Source organism: Anopheles ziemanni (assembly GCF_943734765.1).
Source record: "Anopheles ziemanni chromosome X unlocalized genomic scaffold, idAnoZiCoDA_A2_x.2 X_unloc_26, whole genome shotgun sequence".
Lineage (NCBI taxonomy): Eukaryota > Metazoa > Arthropoda > Insecta > Diptera > Culicidae > Anopheles > Anopheles ziemanni.
Genome location: NW_026689792.1, coordinates 237344 through 250000, shown reverse-complemented (window position 1 = coordinate 250000; position 12657 = coordinate 237344).

Sequence of the window (12657 nt, the reverse complement as noted above, 5' to 3'; positions counted from 1 at the left end):
GCGGGTACTTAGGTACTTGCAAGGAGATGGTGGTATGGTGGTGTTGCGTGTGTGGTGTTCGATTAGAAAGATATAATTTCTAAGTCCGGATTAGTGCTGTCAGTGGGGCCGCCGCTAACAGGTCCTGCACGGCCACCGTGGGGCTTGACTTGGCGCTATTCCGGACTTGGGGCGATCACGATGTCCCCGTGCGGGACTTAGAAGATGGAAGAACACAAGTACCCTTATCCCATGACTTGTGAGCGATTGGCATACGTTACCACATGAAGAGAAAAATTGGCTAAGTCCCGGATCCATATTATATGAAGAGAAAAATCGGCTAAGTCCCGGATCCATATTATATGAAGAGAAAAATTGGCTAAGTCCCGGATCCATATTATATGAAGAGAAATATCGGCTAAGTCCAGGATCCATATATAATAACCTAATAATCGGCTAAGTCCCGGATCCATATTATATGAAGAGAAAAATCGGCTAAGTCCAGGATCCATATATAATAACCTAATAATCGGCTAAGTCCAGGATCCATATATAATAACCTAATAACAGGCTAAGTCCAGGATCCATATTATATGAAGAGAAAAATCGGCTAAGTCCGAGATTGGGTCTGTCAGACATACACTTTCAAGATACCACACAAGCAAGCAAGATGGCCTAGTGATGGAACCATATAATATGAAGAGAAAAATCGGCTAAGTCCGAGATTGGGTCTGTCGGAAATACACTATCAAGTTACCACACAAGCAAGCAAGATGGCCTAATGATGGATCCATATGATATGAAGAGAAAAATCGGCTAAGTCCAGGATCCATATAATATGAAGAGAAAAATCGGCTAAGTCCCAGATTGGGTCTGTCAGAAATACACTTCCAAGTTACCACACAAGCAAGCAAGATGGCCTAGTGATGGATCCATATGATATGAAGAGAAAAATCGGCTAAGTCCAGGATCCATATAATATGGAGAGAAAAATCGGCTAAGTCCCAGATTGGGTCTGTCAGAAATACACTATCAAGTTACCACACAAGCAAGCAAGATGGCCTAGTGATGGATCCATATGATATGAAGAGAAAAATCGGCTAAGTCCAGGATCCATATAATATGAAGAGAAAAATCGGCTAAGTCCCAGATTGGGTCTGTCAGAAATACACTTCCAAGTTACCACACAAGCAAGCAAGATGGCCTAGTGATGGATCCATATGATATGAAGAGAAAAATCGGCTAAGTCCAGGATCCATATAATATGAAGAGAAAAATCGGCTAAGTCCCAGATTGGGTCTGTCAGAAATACACTTCCAAGTTACCACACAAGCAAGCAAGATGGCCTAGTGATGGATCCATATGATATGAAGAGAAAAATCGGCTAAGTCCAGGATCCATATAATATGAAGAGAAAAATCGGCTAAGTCCCAGATTGGGTCTGTCAGAAATACACTTCCAAGTTACCACACAAGCAAGCAAGATGGCCTAGTGATGGATCCATATGATATGAAGAGAAAAATCGGCTAAGTCCAGGATCCATATAATATGAAGAGAAAAATCGGCTAAGTCCCAGATTGGGTCTGTCAGAAATACACTTCCAAGTTACCACACAAGCAAGCAAGATGGCCTAGTGATGGATCCATATGATATGAAGAGAAAAATCGGCTAAGTCCCAGATTGGGTCTGTCAGACATACACTATCAAGTTACCACACAAGCAAGCAAGATGGCCTAGTGATGGATCCATATGATATGAAGAGAAAAATCGGCTAAGTCCCAGATTGGGTCTGTCAGAAATACACTTCCAAGTTACCACATGAGCAAGCAAGATGGCCTAGTGATGGATCCATATGATATGAAGAGAAAAATCGGCTAAGTCCCAGATTGGGTCTGTCGGAAATACACTTCCAAGTTACCACACAAGCAAGCAAGATGGCCTAGTGATGGATCCATATGATATGAAGAGAAAAATCGGCTAAGTCCGAGATTGGGTCTGTCAGACATACACTTCCAAGTTACCACACAAGCAAGCAAGTTACCACATGAAGAGAAAGCCGGCAAAGTCCGGGAATGTTACCACATGAACTGGAAAATGGGCAAAAACCTACCTTCACAGGCAACGTGAATAAGTCAGGCTGTAGACATCGGATCGACAAGTCAAAGACTGATATGGAAAGGAAATGAGTAGTACTAGCTTTCCTGAGAGTTGCAGAGCTTAGACTGCATATGAACGGAAGATATTAAGCGTCAAAGTCAGAAAAGTTGCCCGAAGGAACACAAGTTCCAACTTAGAGCATGAATACCACCTAGACGGTAGGAGGTACGGCCAGGCTGAGGAATAAGAAAATGTTGGCCAACATGTTCCCTAACTATCCCCCGAAGACCGCAAAGCAATCCAACATCAACCAAGAAAGTTATAGCCCGATCAAGGAAACACCTACTTTGCACCGATTTTGCACCAAATACATGTACCAAGCACCTTCGGTTGCATACCTGCAGGGGCTTACCATAGTAGGCCATGGAAGACCGATATACCGAACATAATCACTTTCTATCTCCTCGGGTGTTTGAGATAGCGCTTTGCGGTACAAGAACGAAAGTTAGACTTTATCTTGGTGCATCTTTTTGCCCAAAAACACAAGACCCTATCTACCAAGGCAAGAAAGTTGTGTGGGGACAAAATGTCCAAAAGTGCCCAAAGTGGCACACTTGAACCATATATTCGAGAAAAACACAAGTGTGGGCCCGAGCTAGCAAGTTGAAATGTTCTGACCGTCAGTAGCCCTAGTTGAGGTGCACTTATCATTATATGAGGCCAACGTGCCAGCTAGTCTCTAAAGGGGCGATATGGGTGTTCCAAGGTTTGTACCCAATTGAGGAAAAAACAGGGTAAGGTACGGTGTACCGCGAATAACTCGGGCTATAGATGTCCGATCGATGAGTTTGGCATATGTATGGAAAGGTCTCGACGAGACCTAACTACCCTGAAAGTATGAAGGCAAAGACTTGAATGACCGGGAAGTAATTAAGTGCACAAGTGGTAAAGTTGCACCAAAGTCCATGTTACCCGAAGTGGTACATGAACACCCAATATTCGACCAAAACACAAGTTTAGAGACGAGCTAGCGAGCTACATTGTTCAGACCGTCAGTAGCCCGCATCAAGACACGCATTTCATTATATTGAGCCTAGCCGCTAGCTCGACTCGAAGTCGGTCATATGGTTGGTTGATGGTTTGGACCGACCACGTGGTGTACCAAGGTTATGTACCTTTCATGAATTAAAACTCTGGCTGTATGGCACTGAGCGACAAGCTAAGGTGTGATTTGGAATAGTCTTGAGTGGGACTATTTAGGAAAAATGCGAACAAAAAATCACAAAGTCCTTGGGCGAAGCTATTAGCGAAACATAGAGCAAATTGGTACCAAAAACTATGGAAATGGGACTTGAGTCAAAAATAACCGCAAGTTGGAGAAGAGATAGCAAGCTTGCGTAGAACAATTATATTTGGTGCATGGTATCACCAACAAAAAAGTATATGGGGCCAAGGTGCTGGCTGGCCTCCAAAGTGGAGATATGGGCGATCCAAAGTTTGTACCCAAGTACGAACAAGTATGGAAAAAACAGGGTAAGGTACCAAGTACCATTAATAACTTCGGCTGTAGATGGCCGAGCGAGGCAAACGGCTCACCGTTGGAAAGGTCTTGGGGAGACCTATCTACCCTGAAAGTTTCATGAGGCTGAGTTGAAAGACCACGGAGATATTAGGTGATGATGGTCCAATTCGGGGACCAAGTCGCAGGAAATGGCACTTGACCAAAATCACCCTTGGAAGGTGAATACCGGCTTACCGGTAAGAGATAGCGACTTGGCGTAGAATATTCATAAGTTGGGCGTGTAGAGACGCAACTTTCATTATATGGGGGCAACCCGGTCAGGGTGCTCCAAGTCGCTCGTTTGGTCGGTTTATGGTTTGGGCCGACCACGTGGTGTACCAAGGTGAGGTACCTTTCATGAATTATAACTCGGTCAGTTTGCCACCGAGCAACAAGTTGCGGTGTGTTTTGGAATGGTCTTGAGTGGGACTATCAAGGAAAAATACAAGTAGAAAATCAGCTTGTCCATGGCCGAAACTATTAGTGAAACATATAGCAAAATGGGTCCAAAAACGAATGAAATGGGTCTTGGACCAAGAATAACGGCAAGTTGGAGAAGAGATAGCAAGTTGACGTAGAACAATTATGTTTGGTGCATGGTATGACCAACAAAAAAGTATATGGGGCCAAGGTGCTGGCTGGCCTCCAAAGTGGAGATATGGGCGATCCAAAGTTTGTACCCAAGTACGAACAAGTATGGAAAAAACAGGGTAAGGTACCAAGTACCATTAATAACTTCGGCTGTAGATGGCCGAGCAAGACAAACGGCATACCGTTGGAAAGGTCTTGGGGAGACCTATCTACCCTGAAAGTTTCATGAGGCTGAGTTGAAAGACCACGGAGATATTAGGTGATGATGGTCCAATTCGGGGACCAAGTCGCAGGAAATGGCACTTGACCAAAATCACCCTTGGAAGGTGAATACCGGCTTACCGGTAAGAGATAGCGACTTGGCGTAGAATATCATAAGTTGGGCGTGTAGAGACGCAACTTTCATTATATGGGGCAACCCGGTCAGGGTGCTCCAAGTCGGTCGTTTGGTCGGTTTATGGTTTGGGCCGACCACGTGGTGTACCAAGGTGAGGTACCTTTCATGAATTATAACTCGGTCAGTTTGCCACCGAGCAACAAGTTGCGGTGTGTTTTGGAATGGTCTTGAGTGGGACTATCAAGGAAAAATACAAGTAGAAAATCAGCTTGTCCATGGCCGAAACTATTAGTGAAACATATAGCAAAATGGGTCCAAAAACGAATGAAATGGGTCTTGGACCAAGAATAACGGCAAGTTGGAGAAGAGATAGCAAGTTGGCGTAGAACAATTATATTTGGTGCATGGTATGACCAACAAAAAAGTATATGGGGCCAAGGTGCTGGCTGGCCTCCAAAGTGGAGATATGGGCGATCCAAAGTTTGTACCCAAGTATGGCAAAAACTGGTAGAGGTACCTTTCATGAATTACTGCTCAGGCTGTATGGCACTTAGCGGGACGCTTGGCTCTGGTATGGAATAGTCTTGAGTGGGACTATCAAGGAAAAATACGAACAAAAAATCACCATGTCCACGGACGAAGGTATTAGCGAAACTTAGTGCGAAATAGCGACCAAGTCGCTGGAAATGGCCCTTGGACCAAGTATACCGTCAAGGCGGTACGAGATAGCGAGTTGACGTGGAACATTTATAAGTTTGCCTACACGAGACGAAAGTTTAGTTATATGGGGCCAACCCGCTCAGGGTTGTCCAAGTCGGTCATATGGCTGATCGAAATTTTCGACCAAGTACTGAGAAAACAGGGTAAGGTACCGTGTACCTCGAATAACTTCGGCTGTAGATGTCCGAGCGAGGCAAACGGCATAGCGTTGGAAAGGTCTTGAGGTGTTCTAGGCACCCTGAAAGTTTGAAAAGGCTACCTGGAAAACTCGTGGAGATATTAGAGAAACATAGGGCCCAAAAGATACCAAGTCGCAGGAAATGGGCCCTCCATGAACACCCTAAAATCCCAATTACGGCTAAGTTGCAGGCCAGCTAGCGAAGTTAAATGTTCTAGGCATAACTAGAACACGTTAATGCGCAACTTTTTGAATCAGAACTTTTTTCGATATCTGGCCTCCAAAGGGGGGATATGGGCGATCAAAGGATTTTTCCAAGTTTCGGTACTTTTTACGGTATCGCTCATAGCTCCGGCTGTATGCAAGCAAATGACTACCTAAGATATGATTTGGAAAGGTATTGAGCAGTACTAACTTACGTTAGAACACAGCGAAGCGCTATCGGTTCATGGCAAGGCCGATATAAGCAGTCAAAGATGAAAAATGTTGACAAAATGAACAAAAATTACCTTGGTACGCGAATAGCGGCCAGGGATGAAGAGGTACGAAGGTGGTGTAGAAGAATTATAATTAGGGCTTGGTACGCTCTAAAAGTTTGCCGAAGACCGCAAAGCGCTCACACCCATAGAAAGTGGCCATTCGGGCCGAACAGTGCGTGCAAAGAGGTGAAAATGCAAAAATTGCACTTTGTGGGGCGATTTGCGGGGGGAAGGAGGGGTCGGAGGGCAAAATGTCCCTTGACCAAAAAGTCTTATCTCGTCGAGATCTACAACATTGCCGAAGACCGCAAAGCGCTAGCTCGCAATCGAAAAATCGAGAATTTGAAAATTTTCTAAGTCTTGGGCTCCCTAAGGAAAAGTTTCAAAAATCACGTTTGTCCCCAATTTTGAAGGGGAAGGAGTCGGTTCCGGGGCATGGTGTCTTCGGCAAAAAGTCTTATCTTTTTGCGTACTTTCGACTAGTTCAATAAAAATTTTTGACCCAAAATTTGTTCGGCGGACCCCTAGGTCGAAAAACCCGAAAAAAGTCGAAAAAAGTCGAAAATGTCGAAAAATGAGAAAACCTCATATTCGGACTCTACACGAGCCCCAGATATTGAAAAGTGAAATCCGCGGTCGATTTGGAACAAAAAATTGACCTAGGCAAAGTTGTATGGAGGTAGGGACCCCTGAGAAAAAAGTTTGGTCCCGAGGCTCCTTGGACCACCAAGTCCCTAGGTCGGACCAAAATCGGAAAAAATCCGACCAAAGTCGAAAGTGTCGAAAATTTTAAAAAACCCCTTTTGGGGCCCTATGGCCTCCCTAGATAATGAAAAGTGAGGTCCGCGGCCGATCCGGAAGAAAAACTTGACCTAGGCAAACTTGTATGACGGTGGGGACCCAAAAAAATTTCGATGAGTGTAGTTTAGACAGGCCGGAAAATGTATCGGTGGTGCGTATCAAGGGACGTCTTTTAGTTCTATGGGGTGGTGGTCGTCGAACAAAGTCGCCTAGGTCGACCACCAGAAAGACCAGTCGTGTTGTAATGGATGTTTTGGCCACTTTACTAGGGAAACCTAGTAGGTCGAAGCAAATTTGGGGTTCGAGATGAGTTGGTGAAAGTTGGTCCAACCTAGGTGTGCTTGGTGGAGGTTGACCATGAAAGTAGAGCATGATGGGAATGACCATAACTTTGGTTCTAGATGTCGGATCGGTACACTTTCGGCAGTTTTGGAAAGGTGAAGGCCTGCTCTAGCTATGTTTCCTACCAAGCTAAGCGCCTACTAGTGACCCGGAGGAGGTATTAAGGGTCAAAGGCAAAAAGGGGTACCCTAAAGTGCATGTGACCAAGAAAATGGGAAAAACGGTATCGCCTATAGCTCAGGCTGTATGGCTCGGATCGGAAAGCTTGGATATGCGTTGGAAAGGTCTTGACGAGCGCTAGCTATGTGTCCTACCAAGCGAAGCGCTAGGTGTTGAGCAAGTCGGTCATATTAGTGGGCAAAGGTGAAAAATGGTGGTTTAGAGGCGAAAATTCACCTTATGATCGAAAATAGCGGGCGAACGATAAGAGCTACGAACACGGCGTAGAACAATCATAAGTACGTTACCACAAGACCTAACTTTGGCCAATATAGAGCGAGAAGATCGGAGGTACCCATCAGGGTGATATGGCTGGTTCAAAGTTGGACCAAAACGAGACTTGAGAAATGGATTGAAACACGGTATCGCGAATAACTCAGGCTGTATGGAACGGATCGACAAGCTTAGATCAGTGTTGGAAAGGTCGAACCGAGCGCTAACTATAATCCCAAACAACCGAAGCGCTAAGTGTTGAGCAAAACTGAGTTATTAAGCGACAAAGTGGAAAAATAATACCAAAATGGCCAAAAATCACACAAGACCAAGAATACCGAGCAGGCGGTAAGAGATAGCGGGTTGACGTAGAATACTTATAAGTTTGCCTCTACGAGACCTAAAAGTCGGCCATAGAAAGCGAGAAGATCGGACCACTCTGGAAGGGTGATACGAGTGGTCAAAAATTGGCAAAAATGAAACATGGCTAAAATGGATTTGACTTGTGCACCATATAGCTCCGGCTGTATGGCATGGATTGTTAAGCTAGGATATGTTTTGGAAAGGTAACACCCAGCGCTAGATACGACTAGAAGAAAGCAAAGCGCTAACTAGCATGATTTGGAAGTTATTAAGCGTCAAAGTCGAAAAATGTTACCAAAATTGAAACTCGAGTACATTGGGCCAAAAAGTACAAGTTGTGAAATTTGGACTTACGAGTAAAATACCGAGCAGGCGGTAAGAGATAGAGACTTGGTGTAGAACAATTATAAGTTGGGCATGTTATAACCTATATTTGGCCCGAACATAGTGTCGAGATCGGTGGTACCCAAAAGGGTGGTACAGGTGTTAGATGGTTTTCCCAGAGCATAAGCTCCACATGATATGGAAAACGGGAAACATCATAACTTCGGCTGTATGGCATGGAATGGGACGAACAAGGTATCGATGGAAAGAGAAAAGGTAGCGCTAACTATAATTCCTACCAAGCAAAGCGCTAGCATGTGACCGTTCAGGTGTTATTGTGAGTCAAAGTCAGAAATTGTTACCACGAGAGGCGAAAATCCGACTAAGTCCATGAATACCGGGCTGGCGGTAAGAGATACGGCTTGGCCGTAGAACATTTATAAGTTGGCCAATACAAGACCTAAGTTTCGTCCATAGACGACAAGAAGATCGAAGATACGTGAAGGTGAGATATGGGCGTCCCAAAGTGGGCCTTTGAAAAAGTGACAAACTTCCCTTATAACAGCATACACCAAATATCTCTGGCTCTATGGCACCGAATAAGAAGTTGAGGTCAGCGATAGAAAGGTGATAGTCAGCGCTAAATATCATACGAACAGAGTGAAGCGCTAAAGGGAAAGGATCTTGGTGATATAAGGTGACAAAGTCGAGAAAAGTTGCCTCAAAATCATGAAAAATGTGAAAAAATGGCTAAGTCCCGGGTGCCTTAAGGGCAGGTTGATCGAATGTACCGAGCTGGCGGTACGAGATAGAGACTTGGTGTAGAACAATTATATGTTTGGCATGGCAAGACCTACATTTGGTCAATACAAAGTGAGAAGATCAAAGAAACCCGTAAGGGTGATATTGGTGTCCAAAGGTAAAAAGCACTAAGTCTTGGGAAACTTATATGAAGAAAAAGGACCCTGATGGGTCATATAGGATGGATCGAAAAATCGGCTAAGTCCCAAAATGGGGATGTCAGAACTACACTCAAATGTTACCACACCAAGCAAGGCAAACTTATATGAAGCAAAGGACCCTGATGGGTCAAATGGTATTTTACGAAAAATCGGCTAAGTCCCAAAATGGGGATGTCAGAACTACACTCATGTGTTACCACACCAAGCAAGGCAAACTTATATGAAGCAAAGGACCCTGATGGGTCATATGGTATTTTACGAAAAATCGGCTAAGTCCCAAAATGGGGATGTCAGAACTACACTAAAAAGTTACCACACCAAGCAAGGCAAACTTATATGAAGGAAAGGACCCTGATGGGTCATATGGTATTTTACGAAAAATCGGCTAAGTCCCAAAATGGGGATGTCAGAACTACACTCAAATGTTACCACACCAAGCAAGGCAAACTTATATGAAGCAAAGGACCCATATGGGTCATATGGTATTTTACGAAAAATCGGCTAAGTCCCAAAATGGTGATGTCAGAACTACACTCAAATGTTACCACACCAAGCAAGGCAAACTTATATGAAGGCAAGGACCCTGATGGGTCATATGGTATTTTACGAAAAATCGGCTAAGTCCCAAAATGGGGATGTCAGAACTACACTCAAATGTTACCACACCAAGCAAGGCAAACTTATATGAAGCAAAGGACCCATATGGGTCATATGGTATTTTACGAAAAATCGGCTAAGTCCCAAAATGATGATGTCAGAACTACACTCAAATGTTACCACACCAAGCAAGGCAAACTTATATGAAGGCAAGGACCCTGATGGGTCATATGGTATTTTACGAAAAATCGGCTAAGTCCCAAAATGGGGATGTCAGAACTACACTAAAAAGTTACCACACCAAGCAAGGCAAACTTATATGAAGCAAAGGACCCATATGGGTCATATGGTATTTTACGAAAAATCGGCTAAGTCCCAAAATGGTGATGTCAGAACTACACTCAAATGTTACCACACCAAGCAAGGCAAACTTATATGAAGGCAAGGACCCTGATGGGTCATATGGTATTTTACGAAAAATCGGCTAAGTCCCAAAATGGGGATGTCAGAACTACACTCAAATGTTACCACACCAAGCAAGGCAAACTTATATGAAGCAAGGACCCATATGGGTCATATGGTATTTTACGAAAAATCGGCTAAGTCCCAAAATGATGATGTCAGAACTACACTCAAATGTTACCACACCAAGCAAGGCAAACTTATATGAAGGCAAGGACCCTGATGGGTCATATGGTATTTTACGAAAAATCGGCTAAGTCCCAAAATGGGGATGTCAGAACTACACTAAAAAGTTACCACACCAAGCAAGGCAAACTTATATGAAGCAAAGGACCCATATGGGTCATATGGTATTTTACGAAAAATCGGCTAAGTCCCAAAATGGTGATGTCAGAACTACACTCAAATGTTACCACACCAAGCAAGGCAAACTTATATGAAGGCAAGGACCCTGATGGGTCATATGGTATTTTACGAAAAATCGGCTAAGTCCCAAAATGGGGATGTCAGAACTACACTCAAATGTTACCACACCAAGCAAGGCAAACTTATATGAAGCAAAGGACCCTGATGGGTCATATGGTATTGATTGAAAAATCGGCTAAGTCCCAAAATGGGGATGTCAGAACTACACTCAAATGTTACCACACCAAGCAAGGCAAACTTATATGAAGGCAAGGACCCTGATGGGTCATATGGTATTTTACGAAAAATCGGCTAAGTCCCAAAATGGGGATGTCAGAACTACACTCAAATGTTACCACACCAAGCAAGGCAAACTTATATGAAGCAAAGGACCCTGATGGGTCATATGGTATTGATTGAAAAATCGGCTAAGTCCCAAAATGGGGATGTCAGAACTACACTCAAATGTAGTTGTGAAAGTTGTGTGGGGACAAAATGTCCAAAAGTGCCCAAAGTGGCACACTTGAACCATATATTCGAGAAAAACACAAGTGTGGGCCCGAGCTAGCAAGTTGAAATGTTCTGACCGTCAGTAGCCCTAGTTGAGGTGCACTTATCATTATATGAGGCCAACGTGCCAGCTAGTCTCTAAAGGGGCGATATGGGTGTTCCAAGGTTTGTACCCAATTGAGGAAAAAACAGGGTAAGGTACGGTGTACCGCGAATAACTCGGGCTATAGATGTCCGATCGATGAGTTTGGCATATGTATGGAAAGGTCTCGACGAGACCTAACTACCCTGAAAGTATGAAGGCAAAGACTTGAATGACCGGGAAGTTATTAAGTGCACAAGTGGTAAAGTTGCACCAAAGTCCATGTTTCCCGAAGTGGTACTTGAACACACAAAATTCGACCAAAACACAAGTTTGGAGACGAGCTAGCAAGCTACATTGTTCAGACCGTCAGTAGCTCTTGTTGAGACACGCATTTAATTATACGGGGCCTAGCCGCTAGCTCGACTCGAAGTCGGTCATATGGTTGGTTGATGGTTTGGACCGACCACGTGGTGTACCAAGGTGATGTACCTTTCATGAATTAAAACTCTGGCTGTATGGCACTGAGCGACAAGCTAAGGTGTGATTTGGAATAGTCATGAGTGGGACTATTTAGGAAAAATGCGAACAAAAAATCACAAAGTCCTTGGGCGAAGCTATTAGCGAAACATAGAGCAAATTGGTACCAAAAACTATGGAAATGGGACTTGAGTCAAAAATAACCGCAAGTTGGAGAAGAGATAGCAAGCTTGCGTAGAACAATTATATTTGGTGCATGGTATCACCAACAAAAAAGTATATGGGGCCAAGGTGCTGGCTGGCCTCCAAAGTGGAGATATGGGCGATCCAAAGTTTGTACCCAAGTACGAACAAGTATGGAAAAAACAGGGTAAGGTACCAAGTACCATTAATAACTTCGACTGTAGATGGCCGAGCGAGGCAAACGGCTCACCGTTGGAAAGGTCTTGGGGAGACCTATCTACCCTGAAAGTTTCATGAGGCTGAGTTGAAAGACCACGGAGATATCAGGTGATGATGGTCCAATTCGGGGACCAAGTCGCAGGAAATGGCACTTGACCAAAATCACCCTTAGAAGGTGAATACCGGCTTACCGGTAAGAGATAGCGACTTGGCGTAGAATATTCATAAGTTGGGCGTGTAGAGACGCAACTTTCATTATATGGGGGCAACCCGGTCGAGGTGCTCGAAGTCGGTCGTTTGGTCGGTTTATGGTTTGGGCCGACCACGTGGTGTACCAAGTTGAGGTACCTTTCATGAATTATAACTCGGTCAGTTTGCCACCGAGCGACAAGTTCCGGTGTGATTTAGAATTGTCTTGAGTGGGACTATCAAGGAAAAATACAAATAGAAAATCAGCTTGTCCATGGCCGAAGCTATTAGTGAAACATATAGCAAAATGGGTCCAAAAACGAATGAAATGGGACTTGGACCAAGAATAACGGCAAGTTGGAGA